Raw genomic sequence first — 20,974 nt, forward strand, 5'->3', positions numbered from 1 at the left:
ACACTATGTTTGTGTGTTTGGCGTATTCGTTACCCCGCATGAAATTATTGAGCAGAATGAAGGTCATGGCTCCGATTCCCAGTGGAGGAACGTGTCCACTCGGGATGCCCGAGATGGACGACATGCACAACTGCCACATATGGAGCAATGCGTCGGCGCAGAGCCACGTCTCGTTGGCGAACTGATTTCGCTCCGCGTCGTAGGGGAACCTAACGGACGGGTGCCAAGCGGGTATCCGCTGCAGCGGCGCGTACACCCAGAAGTGGGCATATCCGGGAGAGACCTGCAGCAATTTCTTGACGATGGCCAGATTGATTTGGTTGGGAAACAGAACAGTGGGGTAGCGCTCGAACAGCACCTCGGCGGCGTGCTTGCCGCCGATGCGAACTGTGACCGGAACGGCCGAGTACTCGTGCACCAACTCTATGCAGCAGTCGCTCTGTGCTGACACCAAGTCGGGAAACGCGCGCTGAGCGACCACGTACAATTTCTTTTCCACATTCGACAGGGATTGCATTTCTTGAGGATCGTTGCCGCCGGAAAACACCGGACCTTTGTCAACGGTCGATCCGACGACGTTGAAATAGTACATGTTCTTTGTCGAGTTCCATATGTACTCTTCGAGAATGGAGAGTAATTCACCCACCGCATGTGGATCTGGTTGTTGAACGGCAGCCATAATAATAATTTTATACACAACACTGCTAACAACAGACACTGCACCAATATACATACACACGCAAAGTATCTTTATTTTCAATTCCACATTTTACAATCGAGACATGTTGCGACCGGCTTCGATGGAAGCCTTAGTGGCGTTGCTGATGATGGCGTTGAGCGTTCGCGCGTTTCTCTTGCTGGGCTCGCTAATGTCCAGCTTTGTGCTCGGCTTCAGCAGACGCAGCAGGAACTCGATCTCGCTGGTGGGGCACATGAATCGAATGCCGTCTCCGTACATGTTGTAGTAACACTTGGACAGAAACAACCTGAAGCTAGCGGCATCTAGGAACCGACAGTGCGTCAAGTAGCTGCCCTGGAATCTGTCCTTGTAAGGAGCCAGAAAGTCCGACTCGAGCAGCGACTTTGGTAGGATGGTCACTTCGGAGTCGTCCTCGATCATGTCGCGAATGGTCTGGTCCACGATGGCCCCGCACGCGCGCTGCTCCATCACTATTCTCGTGATCTGGTTGTTGTTCTCGGCGCCAGCGGTTCCGTCCACGATGCGCGGCATGTTGGACGCAAAGAGCAGCGCGCCCGACATCAGCAGCTGCGCGTGCTTGTATGCTATGGTTCCCTGAATAAAGTCTGTGCCCATCCACCAGTTGTTGAATGAGCCGAAAAAGTTGTTGTCCCAGCAACGCATCACCGGGTTCGTGGAGCGAGTTTCGGACATGTAGTGTTGGTAGAATATGTTCATAGCCATTCGCAGGCACGGTCTACTGTGCAGCAACGCCAGAGTCATGTCGGACGGCCGCGGAAGTCCGTCGCAAGACTTCATGGCTTCCACGATCGTCGCGAACGTGTGCGAGTCCATCATTTCAAAATTGAGACATCGCATAAAGAGGGAAATGTTGCTGGGGGACACGCTGCAGCCCTTGACGTAAAAGTTCTGCATGTCTTTGGTGTGCGCGTTGTGCTGGTAGAAGTAACGCTCCTCTCTAGACTTTGTCTCCCCGTTCAAGCCGTGAACTAAGAGAGGAAGCGCCGATATGGTTCCAGTCTCGGCGTTCATAGTCTTCAGTTTAAAGTAATTGTGGTTGGACGAGAACACTGGTATGGTGTCTTGGGAATCTAATATCATCATGTTGTGCATGTACAAAGATGTGGAGGTAGCCGGATCGACTATGTTGTGCATTAAATTCTCGTTGTTGCCGACTCCCGCTGCGGCGCCCATCATAGAACTGCCGCCGTCGGCGACCACCGTCGAGCACGGCATCTCCGACTTGATTGTGGGGAAGTTGGTATCGCAATGGCCGGGCATGAGACCCGACATGATGTCGTAGTCCGTGGACCTGCAGTCCGCAGCAAGTCTGTCCAGGATACTGTTGACGTCGTAGATGCTCTTGCATTGAGCCAGCATCATCTTGGTGTCTTGGGAGAGGTAACTGTTGTCTAGCATTCCTTCGTCCAACAATTTGCTGCGAGTTAGAGTGTCGTACTTGAACAGAATGTCCATCATGGTGCGGTGACTGCACACGGTACTCATGGGAATCGACTGCTTGGTTCCGCCAGTGGCCATCTTGTTGATGTTGTGTACGCATTTCAGGAGAGCGTACTGCGTGGCCATTCGCACGCGGTCCAAGTCTCCGTTCTGATACGTGTCGAACCCGCTGAGCAGCATGCTGCGGATCGAGTCCTCGTGCTTGATGAGCACGCGAAGTAGCGCGGTTCCGAACGCGTTGATGTACCTGCACATGTCCACCACGTAAGATCTGATGCTGGTACTAGTCTTGTCTATGGAGAATTTGCACAGCCACAGACACCGGGACAAAGAGAACAGAGCTCCGAATATTTCTCCGCGACCGTAAAGCCGGTCCGTATCTTTGCCCGATGGCGTGTAGTTTGCGTTGCTCATGATGAGCAGGCATCGCGAGGCCACTTCCATGGCCGAGAATGCCCATCCCACGACTTTTCGCACCTCTTGCGAACTCGTTCCGCTGGGCGAACTGTTCACCAAGTGCATGAACACGTCGCATATTCCCTTGTACACGATTATGCCCAGCAACTGCTTGGTCCTACTCTCTAGCACAAACACGTGTTCGCGCTTGTGATACTTCTTCTTGTCGATCATTCCTCCTCCGTTCGCATCCAAGTAGTTCGGCACGTCGTTAAAGTTGTACAGAAAGCCGGCGTACCTGGTCATGAACGGTGTTATGGACAACATCGCTTCTATGTCGGACTCTAGCGTTATGGACTTTCCTCTGTACTGATACACGCGCAGAAACGCGGCATGGATAGAGTACATTCCCCTGGCTCTGCTAGTGCCCGTGATTGGCACGATGCTCGGATCCACTCCCGATTCCACGTCCGTAGTCATGTCTATGTCGTCGGTGTCGTCGATAAATGAGCGCGCGGTCGCCGCCATCATACCGCCGCCGCCACCGCTCATTGTGGGAACAGTGCCAGCGGTGCCCGGAGCCGGCATCGCCTTTGGTTCTGTGCCACCACCAGCAGCAGCCATATTTTGTGTGCTGTATGTTTATTGACTACATATTAATAGAATAGACGCTATTGCAACTATTCCCGTTGCGGCGATTGCCAAATCCGTTCCTACCCTACCTACCATCGCAACATCATCCTTCTCGGTCGCGCTCGAGAGCTCGGCGTGCAATGCCAGTTTGTTCAGCATGAGGGCCAGCTTGTTACGTATGGGGAACGCCAGTTCGTACGTGCCGTGGCGCGTTATTCTGAAACATATGGTGTACACGAGAGACCCGTGGTTCTGCTCGCAGTCCGTGAGCAGCGACTCGCGCAGCTCGCTCGTTTCACGCGCGAGACGAACTCTTTTCTGCTCTTTACTTTCGGCGACAGCGGCATCATTCTGCTCTTTCACGTCGCCACCCACCGCGGGCCACGCGATCCATTCTTTACACACGCGTCGCACGCACTCCACAACGTGGTCCTGCGACGGGGCGTACAGCGGCTCTTCCGCGAGGTGCCGCGCGACGCTCTCGTCGTGAGTGGCGGCGACGTCGTGGTAGCCTATGGGCAGCGTGGCCAGCGTGCTAATGTCGACTCCGCGTCGCAGAGTAGCACGCGTGTGCATCTGGAAGCCATACGCAGCTTCTATGGTCTTTGCGAGTCTGTCAATGATGGAATCCATATTATTTTTGGTCGGTGTATGCAGTGTGGAAAAATTATAATTTATTTGCACTCGTCGCGCATCCTCACACAATGTGCTGGTTGTGAAAGTACTGGGGCATCACGAACATGTTAGCCAAGACGCACTCTTCGGGCGGCGCCAACTCCTCGCTCAACGCGTCCGCGTCCGTCAGGTAGTCGATGATCTCGGGCGAGCTGTAGTAGCGGCATACGGTGCTCGGGCGCGACAGCACGACTTTGGCCTTGCGTCGAAGGGACCGCTTCACTGCGTTGCGAACCATGGTCATCGCATCGAAGGCGCGTTGCGCGATGTAAGCGTTCTCCTTCTGCACGCTCATGTTGTCGGGAATCTTCCAATCCGAGCCAACAATCTTGGTAACGTAAGGAGTTGAAAAAAGCCAAAAGCAGTACTGCTGATTGTTGGTTGCCTGCTGTTGTTGATGATGGTGTCTATTGTAGACGTCTCTTTCATCCACTTCTTCTTCGTCAAGAATCCTTGCGTTCTGATGCTGCGTGCGACGCAACACGTCCTCGTCGTACTCCGACAGCATTGGGAAGTCTGACGACGATTGTATCATTAGTCTCTTGGCGTACAATTTCTTGTTGCCACCGTTTCTCCGAAGCGTTCCACCGCCACTTCCGTCTCCTATCTGAATTACGCTCTGCAGTCGCTCGTGGAACTCTCGCGCAAGAGTCATGAGGTACACCGAGGATTGAATGTCTGAGACCGTGATGCTCTTGGGGAAGGTGCTGCCTTTCCAATCGAGCCATTTGATCACCTCGGGGAACACGCGTTGATGCGCGGCGTATGCCACTATAGACGACGATGACGTTGACGCCGACAGCAATGAAGAAGACGATAAAGACATTGGATGGCAGAAACTGTCGCGGTGCACATCGGCAAAAAGCACCTTAGACACGACGTTGTCCGGCGTGCAATCTACGTAATCGTAGTCGTCGGCGTCGGCATCGCATTGCCCGTAAGCGGCGATGCGCAAAACGTCGGAGCGAGACCAGCGTTCGGGTCTGAACACTCGGGCTGGATATCCGAACGCGCAGAGCATGGGGCCGATGTAGGACCAAGTCCGCGGGAACAGCGAGGGTCTGTGTGTGTACAGTCGTATGGCGTCGAACACGTTCAGGTCGGAATTTCTGGACCAATTCTTGACTTGCGCGTCCGTAACGGCCATGCAGCTGACGGGTTCCAGAATGCGCAAGGTGGCGTACGCGACCGGGTCTATGAGAGGACCTTGCATTGAATTGGGTAGAGTGTGATCGTAAAATGGATTCTTCGCGTAACGCGAAAAGACGCAGTAATCGAGTAGCGCGACTTTGAGGGTGGAATACGCCAATGGCCCGTAAGCGCTGAGTGCAAAGCACACGTCGTCGACAGGTAGAACTATTTCGCACGCTTCGTCTCCATAATCTTCTTCGTCATAAGCGTCGTAATAATCTTCTTCGTTACGACGTTGCAGTCTGCGCCTGCCCACGCGCCGTTGCTGTTGACAGCGACGGTACTCGGACGACGAGGAGGGTGGAGGAACAGCAAACATGCAGCACGAAGAAGATTGTGCCTTGGGAACGGACGTTAGCGAAAGCGAATACTCCCAGGAGTTGGAGATTTCGTCGTGCGAAGACGATAGGAAATATTTGGACGGCATGGCAAATGCTGCCATCTTAAGAGCTGCTGCAGTCAGCATGTTCATGAACGTCATGGGTTTGGACGAGTCCATTTCGCACAGAGCCAGTTCTCGTTTGAGTTGCATCGCGTCAACGTTAGTGTCGGACTTTGAGCAGATCAGTCTTGCATACTCTTCGCTTTCTGCTCCGGTCAGGCACTCGTAAAGCGGTCTGAACGACGGCGTTTTCGATGATGGGTACATCGTTGGCATGCACGGTCACGAGAGCGCAAGGAGCGCACATGTCCACTGTGTACGTAAATTTCACGCGGTGCCAAGAGTAGCGATCCGATTTCCTATCTTACGGAGTCTGCACGAAATTACGCACAGAGATATTGTAATGGAGAACACCAATATTATACCGACGGCTATCGCGAATAAAGTTCCCGCAGACATGGCGTATGTTGCGATCGTCTCGTGAGTAGCGGTGGAGTTAGCTGCCGTCAACAGAGATACGATGCCCATGACGAAAGTTGATGATCACACAAAATGATGAACGTTGTCCCGTCCGATGTTCAACGGCAGCGGCGGCAGCAGCAGCAACAGCAGCAGGAGAAAAGGCAACGTCGCGACGTCCGCGCCAACAATGCTTTGACTCGGCAGTTTTCTGCACCGACAGTGGCGGTGGCTGCAGTACCTCCGCAGCAAACCCAATACGAGGATGACGGTCGTGGTAACGTGACGTACCGTTTCAACGATCAAAACACTTCGGTCGACTACTTTAAGCGACGGGATTCAGAAGGGAACGAGGAATCTGAGGGTATGGACGTCGTAGTCAGGCGGAGTAGGCGGCGGCGACGGCGACGTCTCGAGGACGACGACGCTGATGATGATGGTGACGACGATGGTGACGTGCAGTACGCCAGTAGTAGCAGGCGATGGTCGAAAATCGTTACTGCTTCCGATCGTCGCGATGACATAAATGACATAAATAAGCTGCTCGACGTGTCGGGTATATGGAAGACGGTACCGCAAGCTCTAGCGCGCATGATACAAGGCGGTTGCTCGGTTGATTAATAAAGATATTGTATTCTTCTCCGTTTCGTTGTGCTCTCTTCTCTTTCTACCGTACCACTACGCTTGCGCGGCGTGGCCTTTGCCACCGTGTGTACGAGTGTTTCTAGAACGGAATCGAATTCAAAGTCCTTGAACAAGTGTGCGTTCGCTTCGTGTGCGTACGGGTTGATGTATTCGCTGGATCCAACTGGCTGTAGGCCTAGTAAGTGCCGGCGATCCGAAGACATCTCGGGATAGGTGAGATCTATCCACGCCACGAACGGAATATTTTCCTTTACGTATCGGATACACTTCAGTAAATCGAGTCTAAATTGTAGTATGCCGGCCGCTATTGTCTGTTCCTTACTCGCTGAGCGAGTAGCAGACGAGCCGCCGCTGCGAACGTTCAGCCAAGTTGTACAATTGTAGGTTAGTGTGGCGGTGCTGTCGTCTCTATCCGCCAACAGCAACCGTTTCTCGTCCAAGCTAGTTGCGTCGTCCGGAACATGTAATACGTTGTTTCGCAGGAACGTTATACTCGCTGTGTCAAATTCTGAATCGCTAGTGCCCATAACGATGGTCTCTGGTGCAACGTTCTTTCGCTTCAGTGTGGTGTATGCTTCGTTAACGAGCATGACTTCGTGTGCGTAACGCGACTCTACTGTATCGAAACGAGATGTTGCGGGAGACACAATTACTTTGAGATCGGTCCGCGAAAAGAAGCGTTTGCACCTGAACGACCACCGATTTCCTACGCATATTGTGAACGACTTGTCTTCATCGTCGCAATAGTCTATAACGCGCGCGTCACCACCGTTCCTAACGATAGCGCGAAACAACGGAAATAGCGCGCCTCGCACCCAATAATGACACTGGTGGTGAGTACGTCGTGGCTTTTGCACCAGCGAGCTAAGCGCTTCGTACGCAGCATCGTTGCTTCTGTTCCTGTCGACGCAACGAAGTATCAACGTCAACTCGGTCATTGGACCACATCGGGGGAACAAGTGGTTGTCTTCTTTCTGAATAAAGTGTAACACATTGCGCGAATACGTGGACCATTCCTTTCGAATGCAATACTCCAACAGTTCGTCGGGATTGAAGTACAGTACATCGTTCAACGCAGCGTCCCACATTTGTAGCGCATTAAGCGCGATGGAATTGTTCAATCGCACCTCGCGACGTCGAAAAGTGCATACCCCGGGCATGCAGTGTTTCTGCCACCACGAGGTGAGATTGGCTACGATTATAGTGGTCGCCGCTAGCGTGGACAGCGTAGTTTCTTTGTCTATTTCGTCTATTCCATAACTCAAATTCATCATCTACGACGGATGAATTTTGGTCCAGTTCCAATAGGGCGGTAAAGAATTGTTTAACGTGCTTCACACTAATGTTCGTGATGACTTGATCATCTATAGACGAATCTTTCATTCGCATAAACAGTGCGCTTGCGATGTCTTTAGGTTTGGCACCAGTCGCATAAGACAAAGTTTGAATAACACACATGGCAATGCCGTTTACGGTATGTTCCGTTGGGGTCCATGTGTCATCTCGGTCAGTGCTACCGGCAGTCTGTAAAAATTTTCTGAGAGAGAATACAACGTCCATGAACGAATGAACGTTAAGTAAATCTGCACACTTAGATTTCAAACAAGCCGCTACGCTAGCAATTGCATTGCGTTTGTTAATGTTCTCGTTATACAAATCGACCGCAGACTTCGCTTCTTTCAACTTAGTGGCATGCTCTTTGAGTGTCTTCGCTGTTTGCATATATTTATTACGCGAATCTGTGTATTGTGATTTTGCAGATTCATAAGCTGCATACGATGACAGTGCAGTGTATGCAGAGCCAGTTATTGAGGTGTCTATGTCGTCAATAGTGGTTGTGCCCTCGTTATTACTAGCATCTGTATCAACTGTGTTTGGTATTGTAACCGTTTGTTCCAAGTAAGGATTAGATACGGATGGCGTAACAATAGCTCCGGGCAACTGCAATATATGTTGTATTACATTACTAGAAAGCGCAACATACTTCGACGATAACACCGATACGTGACTGCCTCCGAAAAGAAATTGTTTCACGTTCTTGTTAAGAGCCGTGGCGCATATTATGTTTTCGAAAGCGTGTTGTAAAATTAGAATGTTGGTTGGTACGTGCCTGGATGTTAGAGTTTGATCTTTATACGTATTTGCAAATGTAACAAACAGAAGAGCGGATTTCAACCACGAATGGTGGTTGAAATCCACCTTACGTTCAGTATTCTCCTTACGTTCAATATTCACCTCAAGTACAATATTCACCTCAAATTGGATATTCACTTTACGTTTAATATTCACCTCAAGTACAATATTCACCTCAAATTGGATATTCACTTTACGTTCAATATTCACCTCAAGTACAATATTCACCTCAAATTGAATATTCACTTTGAACGTCAGCGAGATATCTGGAGACGTGATCGACTTGAGCAACGTGAACTTGCGCAGCATTCCGAAATGAAATTGGCGAATAAAAGATCTTGCTACAATAGTGGTGGTTGTTTCTCGAGTTTCCGTAAGGTAATATTGCACCTTATAATAATGCACCTTACGTTCAATATTTTCCTCAAGTACGATATTCTCCTCAAGTACAATATTCACCGAGGTTTGACAACATGTAACTCACGTTCAGTATGTAACTAGAGTTTGATGTTGGACTCAAGGACAATATTCTCCTTACGTTCAGTATTCACCGAGGTTTGACAACATGTAACTCACGTTCAGTATGTAACTAGAGTTTGATGTTGGACTCAAGGACAATATTCTCCTTACGTTCAGTATTCACCGAGCTTGACAATATGTAACTCACGTTCAGTATGTAACTCACGTTCAGTATGTAACTCACGTTCAGTATGTAACTCACGTTCAGTATGTAACTCGAGTTAGATATTCTCCTCAAGTTCAATATGTAACTCGAGTTAGATATTTTCCTCAAGTACAATATTCACCTTACGTTCAATATTCTCCTTACGTTCAATATTCTCCTTACGTTCAATATTCACCTCAAGTTGGATATTCACCTTACGTTCAATATTCACCTCAAGTTGGATATTCACCTCCACGCAACCTACAGTCACGATACAGGTAGATGCCTCTGAGGTTGCAAAGGCGTTTCAAGCGGAGTACGCCAGACAAGCGGCAGCGACCAAAGCCGATGACGCTCCCGTTCAGACGTGGGGCTTGGGTGCCTTGGCTTTCTTCGGCACGTGCGGCGGCAGCAGCTGGGTGTGGACCCGAGCCATTGTGGAGGCGAAAATGTGGCTGTCTACTAACTACCAAATGTTGATGGTAACTGCAGAGTCTCCCACCGCATCCGCCATCGCCGCACAACTCCTGTCTAAGTCGTTCGAGGAGACGCACTTCCCCGAAGCGATGTTCGCACTCGCGCGAGTCCTGTTTTGCGGCAACGTGAAGGCGACTTACGCGGCGAAGAAATACGTCGCTGAGGCGATACGGTACACCGGCAGCGATAAGTACAGATCCACCGTCAAGAGCGTGAGCGTTAAGGTGAAATCCGATGGAGACAAGACCGAGGCAGAGAAGAAGCTGTACGTGGCCAAGATCGGGGTTCCGGAGAATTTCGGGGAGGCGTTGGCAAACTGTTTCTGGCTGGACGAAGATACCGATACTGAAGACAAGGCATCCAAGCCAACGATCGAAGAGCTAACCTACACCGTGTATACCAAGAACGGCGGCAACGGTCTGAAAACAATTACGCACACCTTGTTTGAATACGACAATTTCAATGCTAAGTTGGAATGGAAGCACACACTGGATTCAAACTTGATATCAGATGCTAACCACGAGAGTGCAATGTTGAAAGCGGTGTTCAACCCCCATCGCGACTGGTTGATAAAGAATGAGGCCGTAAAATTGTTGTCTGCGGAACAAGCAACGGCCCGTATCATTGCAATGGTGGCAGAATGTACCAGACTTATGCACATTTCGCGAGACGCGGCAATTTGGATTTTCATTTATTCCAATGAAGGATCTATTCCACTTGAAGAGAATGAAGTGCAGAAGGGTGAAGATATGTTGGAGAACTTTCCGATTCCGCCTCCATCGGCGGAGATGTACAATTTGGTGAATGTCATGTTAAATAGTGAAGTTGATGCAAAATTTATGCTCACGCATCCACACAACTCGGTCAATGTATGTGGTATGCTATTGCATATAGTGTATACCATCCTCCTTGCTACAATGCTAAAACGCACCACCGTGACAAACAAGACGGTAGAAGACCTTATAAACGTTTGGCAATATCTACGCGCATTGGACAGCTATGAAGAGTCGTACGACTTCGAAGCTCCCTACTCTGATCTGGTTAGACTTTCATTATCCAAACTAGCCGAAAATGCAAAGTTTACCGAGCGACTGAGGACCGTCATTGAATCGAACGTTACCAAATATCAAATAACGTACACAAGAGGTAATAGTCCCACAAAGCGAGATGTGTTGCCAGGCGAAAAGAAAGCCGTTGTAAATGCGCTTCGCAACACCTTACACGGATTGACATACGACGTGCACTGCCGCGCTATACTACCGTTACACGTAGCAAACTACGAAGTAAATGAAGAAAGCATACCAAATATGGGCGAACCTATACAGTTGGAAGAGTGTAAAGTGAATGTGGAGATTGGTGACGTCGAAAGGATGCGTCCGAAATTGAGTAAAGTGTTGGAAGAAATGAAGGCTAAATGTGATGAAAATAATAAAGCCGAGAAGGAGCGAATTGAACAATTAAAGCAGTCGTACGACTCGGCCAAGTCTACATACGACAAAGATAAGGCTGACTTCGAAGAGAAGAAGGCGGCTTACACAGCTGCTAAGGAAACGATCGAACAAGAGAAACAAAGCGCTTCCCCAACACCATAAGAAGGGATGATTGAATAAAATATGGCGTTTGAATTGCTAAATGCACGCGCCTTTGAGTCTTTCATTGCAATTCCTCACGAATTGGATGAATTGTTACGCGCAGCAGCGCATAATAAGTCTACTAATGAGAAGACTGTTACAATTTCTAATTTCAGTGACGTTCGCCTGTCTAAGGCTGCTATAAATATTCTAGGAGAAAGATACGCGAAGTCCCATAAAATTGTAGGAATACAGATATCGATTGTTACTGGAAATGGTCATGAAGTGAAAGCCCACAATCAGGATAATGATTATAGTATAACCCCGTGGTCATCTCAATTTTCAGTCATTACGAACGGTCCTGCCACAAGTCAACCTCAACCAAACCAAACTGCCACAGTTTACACTTTGCGCGATTCTTATATTTCGGTATTCATACTGCCGGTGAGTAATATCGATGATTTCAACAATGAATTGTTGATCAACGCATCAAATTGGTGGGTTGAAAGTGTAGATGCTCAGCGCGACGCTATAACACTTCCTTCGCAGAAACGTACTCAACTCGGTATCGAACGTAGAAAGTACTCGTTATTGAATTTTGCACAGATCGCAACTCGCGTACTAACGTTCGATACCTTGCGAAAACAATTATGGACTGTGCTACCAACACCAGTGACCCCCAAAGGAGTAACGATGGAAACCGATGATCGTATGAGCGACGTGCTATACAATTACTGTACACTGAGATGTGCGGCACGCTACTTAGATGCAATGCAACATAAATATTGGTTCGCCCGATTGTTAAATACTGCTACAGACCGAACGTTCGGAACGAGCGTTGTACATTCTATTCTACAGAAAGTAGCGTCGGGTGAAATACACCATTCGTGGTTGAAATCCGCTCTTCTGTTTGTTACATTTGCAAATACGTATAAAGATCAAACTCTAACATCCAGGCACGTACCAACCAACATTCTAATTTTACAACACGCTTTCGAAAACATAATATGCGCCACGGCTCTTAACAAGAACGTGAAACAATTTCTTTTCGGAGGCAGTCACGTATCGGTGTTATCGTCGAAGTATGTTGCGCTTTTAGTAATGTAATACAACATATATTGCAGTTGCCCGGAGCTATTGTTACGCCATCCGTATCTAATCCTGACTTGGAACAAACGGTTGCAATACCAAACACAGTTGATACAGATGCTAGTAATAACGGGGGCACAACCACTATTGACGATATAGACACCTCAATAACTGGCTCTGCATACACTGCACTGTCATCGTATGCAGCTTATGAATCTGCAAAATCACAATACACAGATTCGCGTAATAAATATATGCAAACAGCGAAGACACTCAAAGAGCATGCCACTAAGTTGAAAGAAGCGAAGTCTGCGGTCGATTTGTATAACGAGAACATTAACAAACGCAATGCAATTGCTAGCGTAGCGGCTTGTTTGAAATCTAAGTGTGCAGATTTACTTAACGTTCATTCGTTCATGGACGTTGTATTCTCTCTCAGAAAATTTTTACAGACTGCCGGTAGCACTGACCGAGATGACACATGGACCCCAACGGAACATACCGTAAACGGCATTGCCATGTGTGTTATTCAAACTTTGTCTTATGCGACTGGTGCCAAACCTAAAGACATCGCAAGCGCACTGTTTATGCGAATGAAAGATTCGTCTATAGATGATCAAGTCATCACGAACATTAGTGTGAAGCACGTTAAACAATTCTTTACCGCCCTATTGGAACTGGACCAAAATTCATCCGTCGTAGATGATGAATTTGAGTTATGGAATAGACGAAATAGACAAAGAAACTACGCTGTCCACGCTAGCGGCGACCACTATAATCGTAGCCAATCGCACCTCGTGGTGGCAGAAACACTGCATGCCCGGGGTATGCACTTTTCGACGTCGCGAGGTGCGATTGAACAATTCCATCGCGCTTAATGCGCTACAAATGTGGGACGCTGCGTTGAACGATGTACTGTACTTCAATCCCGACGAACTGTTGGAGTATTGCATTCGAAAGGAATGGTCCACGTATTCGCGCAATGTGTTACACTTTATTCAGAAAGAAGACAACCACTTGTTCCCCCGATGTGGTCCAATGACCGAGTTGACGTTGATACTTCGTTGCGTCGACAGGAACAGAAGCAACGATGCTGCGTACGAAGCGCTTAGCTCGCTGGTGCAAAAGCCACGACGTACTCACCACCAGTGTCATTATTGGGTGCGAGGCGCGCTATTTCCGTTGTTTCGCGCTATCGTTAGGAACGGTGGTGACGCGCGCGTTATAGACTATTGCGACGATGAAGACAAGTCGTTCACAATATGCGTAGGAAATCGGTGGTCGTTCAGGTGCAAACGCTTCTTTTCGCGGACCGATCTCAAAGTAATTGTGTCTCCCGCAACATCTCGTTTCGATACAGTAGAGTCGCGTTACGCACACGAAGTCATGCTCGTTAACGAAGCATACACCACACTGAAGCAAAAGAACGTTGCACCAGAGACCATCGTTATGGGCACTAGCGATTCAGAATTTGACACAGCGAGTATAACGTTCCTGCGAAACAACGTATTACATGTTCCGGACGACGCAACTAGCTTGGACGAGAAACGGTTGCTGTTGGCGGATAGAGACGACAGCACCGCCACACTAACCTACAATTGTACAACTTGGCTGAACGTTCGCAGCGGCGGCTCGTCTGCTACTCGCTCAGCGAGTAAGGAACAGACAATAGCGGCCGGCATACTACAATTTAGACTCGATTTACTGAAGTGTATCCGATACGTAAAGGAAAATATTCCGTTCGTGGCGTGGATAGATCTCACCTATCCCGAGATGTCTTCGGATCGCCGGCACTTACTAGGCCTACAGCCAGTTGGATCCAGCGAATACATCAACCCGTACGCACACGAAGCGAACGCACACTTGTTCAAGGACTTTGAATTCGATTCCGTTCTAGAAACACTCGTACACGCGGTGGCAAAGGCCACGCCGCGCAAGCGTAGTGGTACGGTAGAAAGAGAAGAGAGCACAACGAAACGGAGAAGAATACAATATCTTTATTAATCAACCGAGCAACCGCCTTGTATCATGCGCGCTAGAGCTTGCGGTACCGTCTTCCATATACCCGACACGTCGAGCAGCTTATTTATGTCATTTATGTCATCGCGACGATCGGAAGCAGTAACGATTTTCGACCATCGCCTGCTACTACTGGCGTACTGCACGTCACCATCGTCGTCACCATCATCATCAGCGTCGTCGTCCTCGAGACGTCGCCGTCGCCGCCGCCTACTCCGCCTGACTACGACGTCCATACCCTCAGATTCCTCGTTCCCTTCTAAATCCCGTCGCTTAAAGTAGTCGACCGAAGTGTTTTGATCGTTGAAACGGTACGTCACGTTACCACGACCGTCATCCTCGTATTGGGTTTGCTGCGGAGGTACTGCAGCCACCGCCACTGTCGGTGCAGAAAACTGCCGAGTCAAAGCATTGTTGGCGCGGACGTCGCGACGTTGCCTTTTCTCCTGCTGCTGTTGCTGCTGCTGCCGCCGCTGCCGTTGAACATCGGACGGGACAACGTTCATCATTTTGTGTGATCATCAACTTTCGTCATGGGCATCGTATCTCTGTTGACGGCAGCTAACTCCACCGCTACTCACGAGACGATCGCAACATACGCCATGTCTGCGGGAACTTTATTCGCGATAGCCGTCGGTATAATATTGGTGTTCTCCATTACAATATCTCTGTGCGTAATTTCGTGCAGACTCCGTAAGATAGGAAATCGGATCGCTACTCTTGGCACCGCGTGAAATTTACGTACACAGTGGACATGTGCGCTCCTTGCGCTCTCGTGACCGTGCATGCCAACGATGTACCCATCATCGAAAACATGCCGTCGTTCAGACCGCTTTACGAGTGCCTGACCGGAGCAGAAAGCGAAGAGTATGCAAGACTGATCTGCTCAAAGTCCGACACTAACGTTGACGCGATGCAACTCAAACGAGAACTGGCTCTGTGCGAAATGGACTCGTCCAAACCCATGACGTTCATGAACATGCTGACTGCAGCAGCTCTTAAGATGGCAGCATTTGCCATGCCGTCCAAATATTTCCTATCGTCTTCGCACGACGAAATCTCCAACTCCTGGGAGTATTCGCTTTCGCTAACGTCCGTTCCCAAGGCACAATCTTCTTCGTGCTGCATGTTTGCTGTTCCTCCACCCTCCTCGTCGTCCGAGTACCGTCGCTGTCAACAGCAACGGCGCGTGGGCAGGCGCAGACTGCAACGTCGTAACGAAGAAGATTATTACGACGCTTATGACGAAGAAGATTATGGAGACGAAGCGTGCGAAATAGTTCTACCTGTCGACGACGTGTGCTTTGCACTCAGCGCTTACGGGCCATTGGCGTATTCCACCCTCAAAGTCGCGCTACTAGATTACTGCGTCTTTTCGCGTTACGCGAAGAATCCATTTTACGATCACACTCTACCCAATTCAATGCAAGGTCCTCTCATAGACCCGGTCGCGTACGCCACCTTGCGCATTCTGGAACCCGTCAGCTGCATGGCCGTTACGGACGCGCAAGTCAAGAATTGGTCCAGAAATTCCGACCTGAACGTGTTCGACGCCATACGACTGTACACACACAGACCCTCGCTGTTCCCGCGGACTTGGTCCTACATCGGCCCCATGCTCTGCGCGTTCGGATATCCAGCCCGAGTGTTCAGACCCGAACGCTGGTCTCGCTCCGACGTTTTGCGCATCGCCGCTTACGGGCAATGCGATGCCGACGCCGACGACTACGATTACGTAGATTGCACGCCGGACAACGTCGTGTCTAAGGTGCTTTTTGCCGATGTGCACCGCGACAGTTTCTGCCATCCAATGTCTTTATCGTCTTCTTCATTGCTGTCGGCGTCAACGTCATCGTCGTCTATAGTGGCATACGCCGCGCATCAACGCGTGTTCCCCGAGGTGATCAAATGGCTCGATTGGAAAGGCAGCACCTTCCCCAAGAGCATCACGGTCTCAGACATTCAATCCTCGGTGTACCTCATGACTCTTGCGCGAGAGTTCCACGAGCGACTGCAGAGCGTAATTCAGATAGGAGACGGAAGTGGCGGTGGAACGCTTCGGAGAAACAGTGGCAACAAGAAATTGTACGCCAAGAGACTAATGATACAATCGTCGTCAGACTTCCCAATGCTGTCGGAGTACGACGAGGACGTGTTGCGTCGCACGCAGCATCAGAACGCAAGGATTCTTGACGAAGAAGAAGTGGATGAAAGAGACGTCTACAATAGACACCATCATCAACAACAGCAGGCAACCAACAATCAGCAGTACTGCTTTTGTCTTTTTTCAACTCCTTACGTTACCAAGATTGTTGGCTCGGATTGGAAGATTCCCGACAACATGAGCGTGCAGAAGGAGAACGCTTACATCGCGCAACGCGCCTTCGATGCGATGACCATGGTTCGCAACGCAGTGAAGCGGTCCCTTCGACGCAAGGCCAAAGTCGTGCTGTCGCGCCCGAGCACCGTATGCCGCTACTACAGCTCGCCCGAGATCATCGACTACCTGACGGACGCGGACGCGTTGAGCGAGGAGTTGGCGCCGCCCGAAGAGTGCGTCTTGGCTAACATGTTCGTGATGCCCCAGTACTTTCACAACCAGCACATTGTGTGAGGATGCGCGACGAGTGCAAATAAATTATAATTTTTCCACACTGCATACACCGACCAAAAATAATATGGATTCCATCATTGACAGACTCGCAAAGACCATAGAAGCTGCGTATGGCTTCCAGATGCACACGCGTGCTACTCTGCGACGCGGAGTCGACATTAGCACGCTGGCCACGCTGCCCATAGGCTACCACGACGTCGCCGCCACTCACGACGAGAGCGTCGCGCGGCACCTCGCGGAAGAGCCGCTGTACGCCCCGTCGCAGGACCACGTTGTGGAGTGCGTGCGACGCGTGTGTAAAGAATGGATCGCGTGGCCCGCGGTGGGTGGCGACGTGAAAGAGCAGAATGATGCCGCTGTCGCCGAAAGTAAAGAGCAGAAAAGAGTTCGTCTCGCGCGTGAAACGAGCGAGCTGCGCGAGTCGCTGCTCACGGACTGCGAGCAGAACCACGGGTCTCTCGTGTACACCATATGTTTCAGAATAACGCGCCACGGCACGTACGAACTGGCGTTCCCCATACGTAACAAGCTGGCCCTCATGCTGAACAAACTGGCATTGCACGCCGAGCTCTCGAGCGCGACCGAGAAGGATGATGTTGCGATGGTAGGTAGGGTAGGAACGGATTTGGCAATCGCCGCGACGGGAATAGTTGCAATAGCGTCTATTCTATTAATATGTAGTCAATAAACAAACAGCACACAAAATATGGCTGCTGCTGGTGGTGGCACAGAACCAAAGGCGATGCCGGCTCCGGGCACCGCTGGCACTGTTCCCACAATGAGCGGTGGCGGCGGCGGTATGATGGCGGCGACCGCGCGCTCATTTATCGACGACACCGACGACATAGACATGACTACGGACGTGGAATCGGGAGTGGATCCGAGCATCGTGCCAATCACGGGCACTAGCAGAGCCAGGGGAATGTACTCTATCCATGCCGCGTTTCTGCGCGTGTATCAGTACAGAGGAAAGTCCATAACGCTAGAGTCCGACATAGAAGCGATGTTGTCCATAACACCGTTCATGACCAGGTACGCCGGCTTTCTGTACAACTTTAACGACGTGCCGAACTACTTGGATGCGAACGGAGGAGGAATGATCGACAAGAAGAAGTATCACAAGCGCGAACACGTGTTTGTGCTAGAGAGTAGGACCAAGCAGTTGCTGGGCATAATCGTGTACAAGGGAATATGCGACGTGTTCATGCACTTGGTGAACAGTTCGCCCAGCGGAACGAGTTCGCAAGAGGTGCGAAAAGTCGTGGGATGGGCATTCTCGGCCATGGAAGTGGCCTCGCGATGCCTGCTCATCATGAGCAACGCAAACTACACGCCATCGGGCAAAGATACGGACCGGCTTTACGGTCGCGGAGAAATATTCGGAGCTCTGTTCTCTTTGTCCCGGTGTCTGTGGCTGTGCAAATTCTCCATAGACAAGACTAGTACCAGCATCAGATCTTACGTGGTGGACATGTGCAGGTACATCAACGCGTTCGGAACCGCGCTACTTCGCGTGCTCATCAAGCACGAGGACTCGATCCGCAGCATGCTGCTCAGCGGGTTCGACACGTATCAGAACGGAGACTTGGACCGCGTGCGAATGGCCACGCAGTACGCTCTCCTGAAATGCGTACACAACATCAACAAGATGGCCACTGGCGGAACCAAGCAGTCGATTCCCATGAGTACCGTGTGCAGTCACCGCACCATGATGGACATTCTGTTCAAGTACGACACTCTAACTCGCAGCAAATTGTTGGACGAAGGAATGCTAGACAACAGTTACCTCTCCCAAGACACCAAGATGATGCTGGCTCAATGCAAGAGCATCTACGACGTCAACAGTATCCTGGACAGACTTGCTGCGGACTGCAGGTCCACGGACTACGACATCATGTCGGGTCTCATGCCCGGCCATTGCGATACCAACTTCCCCACAATCAAGTCGGAGATGCCGTGCTCGACGGTGGTCGCCGACGGCGGCAGTTCTATGATGGGCGCCGCAGCGGGAGTCGGCAACAACGAGAATTTAATGCACAACATAGTCGATCCGGCTACCTCCACATCTTTGTACATGCACAACATGATGATATTAGATTCCCAAGACACCATACCAGTGTTCTCGTCCAACCACAATTACTTTAAACTGAAGACTATGAACGCCGAGACTGGAACCATATCGGCGCTTCCTCTCATAGTTCACGGCTTGAACGGGGAGACAAAGTCTAGAGAGGAGCGTTACTTCTACCAGCACAACGCGCACACCAAAGACATGCAGAACTTTTACGTCAAGGGCTGCAGCGTGTCCCCCAGCAACATTTCCCTCTTTATGCGATGTCTCAATTTTGAAATGATGGACTCGCACACGTTCGCGACGATCGTGGAAGCCATGAAGTCTTGCGACGGACTTCCGCGGCCGTCCGACATGACTCTGGCGTTGCTGCACAGTAGACCGTGCCTGCGAATGGCTATGAACATATTCTACCAACACTACATGTCCGAAACTCGCTCCACGAACCCGGTGATGCATTGCTGGGACAACAACTTTTTCGGCTCATTCAACAACTGGTGGATGGGCACAGACTTTATTCAGGGAACCATAGCATACAAGCACGCGCAGCTGCTGATGTCGGGCGCGCTGCTCTTTGCGTCCAACATGCCGCGCATCGTGGACGGAACCGCTGGCGCCGAGAACAACAACCAGATCACGAGAATAGTGATGGAGCAGCGCGCGTGCGGGGCCATCGTGGACCAGACCATTCGCGACATGATCGAGGACGACTCCGAAGTGACCATCCTACCAAAGTCGCTGCTCGAGTCGGACTTTCTGGCTCCTTACAAGGACAGATTCCAGGGCAGCTACTTGACGCACTGTCGGTTCCTAGATGCCGCTAGCTTCAGGTTGTTTCTGTCCAAGTGTTACTACAACATGTACGGAGACGGCATTCGATTCATGTGCCCCACCAGCGAGATCGAGTTCCTGCTGCGTCTGCTGAAGCCGAGCACAAAGCTGGACATTAGCGAGCCCAGCAAGAGAAACGCGCGAACGCTCAACGCCATCATCAGCAACGCCACTAAGGCTTCCATCGAAGCCGGTCGCAACATGTCTCGATTGTAAAATGTGGAATTGAAAATAAAGATACTTTGCGTGTGTATGTATATTGGTGCAGTGTCTGCTGTTAGCAGTGTTGTGTATAAAATTATTATTATGGCTGCCGTTCAACAACCAGATCCACATGCGGTGGGTGAATTACTCTCCATTCTCGAAGAGTACATATGGAACTCGACAAAGAACATGTACTATTTCAACGTCGTCGGATCGAGCGTTGACAAAGGTCCGGTGTTTTCCGGCGGCAACGATCCTCAAGAAATGCAATCCCTGTCGAATGTGGAAAAGAAATTGTACGTGGTCGCTCAGCGCGCGTTTCCCGACTTGGTGTCAGCACAGAGCGACTGCTGCATAGAGTTGGTGCACGAGTACTCGGCCGTTCCGGTCACAGTTCGCATCGGCGGCAAGCACGCCGCCGAGGTGCTGTTCGAGCGCTACCCCACTGTTCTGTTTCCCAACCAAATCAATCTGGCCATCGTCAAGAAATTGCTGCAGGTCTCTCCCGGATATGCCCACTTCTGGGTGTACGCGCCGCTGCAGCGGATACCCGCTTGGCACCCGTCCGTTAGGTTCCCCTACGACGCGGAGCGAAATCAGTTCGCCAACGAGACGTGGCTCTGCGCCGACGCATTGCTCCATATGTGGCAGTTGTGCATGTCGTCCATCTCGGGCATCCCGAGTGGACACGTTCCTCCACTGGGAATCGGAGCCATGACCTTCATTCTGCTCAATAATTTCATGCGGGGTAACGAATAC

The sequence above is a fragment of the Amblyomma mixtum genome, chromosome 10 (assembly GCF_055824585.1).
Source record: "Amblyomma mixtum isolate Tamu chromosome 10, ASM5582458v1, whole genome shotgun sequence".
NCBI lineage: Eukaryota > Metazoa > Arthropoda > Arachnida > Ixodida > Ixodidae > Amblyomma > Amblyomma mixtum.